The sequence below is a fragment of the Loxodonta africana genome, chromosome X (genome assembly GCF_030014295.1).
Source record: "Loxodonta africana isolate mLoxAfr1 chromosome X, mLoxAfr1.hap2, whole genome shotgun sequence".
NCBI lineage: Eukaryota > Metazoa > Chordata > Mammalia > Proboscidea > Elephantidae > Loxodonta > Loxodonta africana.
The window spans coordinates 80,777,696-80,780,341 of NC_087369.1; the positions used below are offsets into that span (position 1 = coordinate 80,777,696).

Sequence of the window (2,646 nt, forward strand, 5' to 3'; positions counted from 1 at the left end):
CTTCTAATTTAATGAGTACTTCTTATGTGGCAGGGACTAATAAACGCTACACATGCATTCACTCATCTAACCATCAGGTTAAAAACATGCCCAACTTCACAAAGGTTAGGAAAAAGTAAAACTGGGTTTTGAACTTAGGCAATCCGATTTCAGAACCTAGGCTCTTAACCACTTCTCTATATGTTTGAGTCTGACTGGTCTAACTTTCTCTCCAGTATCATAATGTCACTGTTTTTCAGGAATGTAGGTTCCTTTGCTGAGCATATAGCCACAGATCAAAAGTAAAAACCAGATTTCTTTTGTTTCAACCTTGGGAACCTTGTTTCTATATGAATGGTTTTTAATCTTTTTGGGCTCACAGCCTTTTTCAGAATCTGTTGAAAGCTTTGGGTCTTCTTTCCAGAAAAATTCACCTATGTGTTACCGGAATAAGGTTCTTGCCTCTCACTGCTCAAGAATGAGCAGGTAAGGCACGTAGAGTTTTCCACACGAGCAACGCTTTATCGAAGAGGAGGCTCGCAAGCAGAGACGAGGAGGGCCTAAGCAACGCATACCCCTGTCTCACAGAACAAGGACTTGCCTGGATTTTTTAAAAGTTCTTGGGGGAGGGGAAGATTCATGTTTACTCATAGGCATAGGCAGGGATATGTAAACTATAGTGCGTGTGCAGCAGCTTTCTAAGATGGCTCCTGTCCTGGAGGCCTCTGGGATTCATAGCAGGACTTGTGGGGTGTCGTGCCTGCGCAGTCTCTTGCTCCCCAAGTTCGATTCCCAGCTGCTGTTGCTGCCCCTCACTGCCCCGGTGGAAGGTCACACAGAGGTCACAGGTGGATGTTCTGCACAAGTCCCTGGAGCTGGTTTTATCCAGCTGCTTCTGTAAGACAACTTTAAAGAAGTTTGCGGGCTATTTTCTGATACCCTGCCCCATTGTTCTGGGCAATGGCTTTGTTTCTGTGCCCTGGCCCATTTCCTGTTACTTTGCAGATTTGGGGGCTCCTCTGTTCACTGTTTATATATGCACATACACATAATATTGCACACAACTTCAGAGGTGGCTTCTTGGACCTACTGAAGCCTATCCTCCAGCAGTCCATGGATCCAGGGTAAGAACTCTTGCCTTGTATAAACTTTCCCAGCTGACTCTTCTATGGCATTGAGGCAACAGGGAGTAGAGGTCTTACTCCTTTTCTTTCTCTGGAGAGAAATGTTTATAAAGCATAAATCCATTGCCTTCAAATCGAGTCTGACTCGTAGTGACCCTATAGGACAGAGCAGAACTGCCTCATAAGGGTTTCCAAGGAGTGGCTGGTGGATTTGAACTGCCGACCTTTTGGTTAGCAGCTGAGCTCTTAACCACTGCACGACCAGGGCTCCTTATAAAGCACAGGCTTCCTAAATTAATCAAGTATCTCAGAATTTTCCTTCTTGACATAGGATTCCAAGGGAAGAATGCAGATGATCAAATGTATGGTTGTAGGAGATGGTGCTGTACGTAAATACCTGCCTCCTCATCAGATTTTTACACAACAAATGCCTTTCCTGAGGAGTATATCCCCACTGTCTTTGACAACTATAGTGCCCAGACATCTGTGGATGGCCAAATAGTCAGCCTGAACTTATGGGACACAGGTGGCCAGGAGGAATATGACCGATTGAGAACACTCTCCTACCCACAAGAGCAATATCTTTGTCATTTGTTTTTCCATTGGCAACCCATCATCTCATGCCAATGTGAGGCATAAGTGGCACTCAGAGGTCCCCCATCATTGTCCCTACATACCTGTTCTGCTGGTGGGCACCAAGAGGGACCTGCGGAGTAACCTTGAAACTGTGAAGAAGCTGAAAGAGCAGAGCCTAGTGCCCACAATTCCTCATCAAGGCACTTCCCTGGCTAAGCTGGTGGGTGCTGTGCAAGTATCTGGAATGTTCAGCCCTGATGCAGGATGGGGTTCAGGAACTATTTTCAGAAGTTGCCTGGGTTGTGCTTTACCTGGTCACAAAGAAGTGGGTCCTCTTATAGCTCTGAGGGTGCTACTTGGGGACTGCATCCAGGGACAGTAAGAGTGGATTCCTCTGACAGCTTTTTACAGTGCCAGTATGAGCCATTTCTCTCTTCCCTTAGAAATGTTAGACTCAAGTTATTTTGCTTTTGGAGGAATGAAGACAAGCTAGTTGGTACACAGCTGCTTTGAAGTTTGGTCTGAATCTTTTAGAGGAAGTTTGTGTGTGCGTGTGTGTGTCCCCATCAAAGCAGTTAAGAGGAGACTCTACTGAGTGCTTTTATTTCTCTCCTGGTCAGGCCATGACTAACCAGAGCAGCCTAGTACTGTTCTTTGTAGGCTTTTGCTTATCTCCCTTTAAGTCTAATTTCAGCCTTCCTTGTTGTATTACTATTGAGCAACTGCCTCACAGAAGGACAAGGTTCCCCAGTTTTTAAATTGTGCCTTAAACTTTCTGTGTACTAATTTTTGAAAACCATTTTATGTGTGATTCCTGAGTGTTCCCAATTTTAACATGTTCCTCCCATTCTTTAGATGAGACATTTTTGCAAAAGAGGTTAAGCAGCATTTTCCAAAGTTCTGTAGGATGGCAATAAAAACCAAAACAAAACCAAAATCCGTTGCTCCCAGTCAATTCCAACTCATA

The 2,646-nt window shown here is 44.6% G+C and overlaps 1 pseudogene; it reads left to right on the top strand.

The window, feature by feature from the left end:
- Positions 1-1,106: 1,106 nt before the first annotated feature.
- On the top strand, positions 1,107-2,445 carry LOC100666833 (rho-related GTP-binding protein RhoG-like; annotated as a pseudogene).
- Positions 2,446-2,646: the final 201 nt, after the last annotated feature.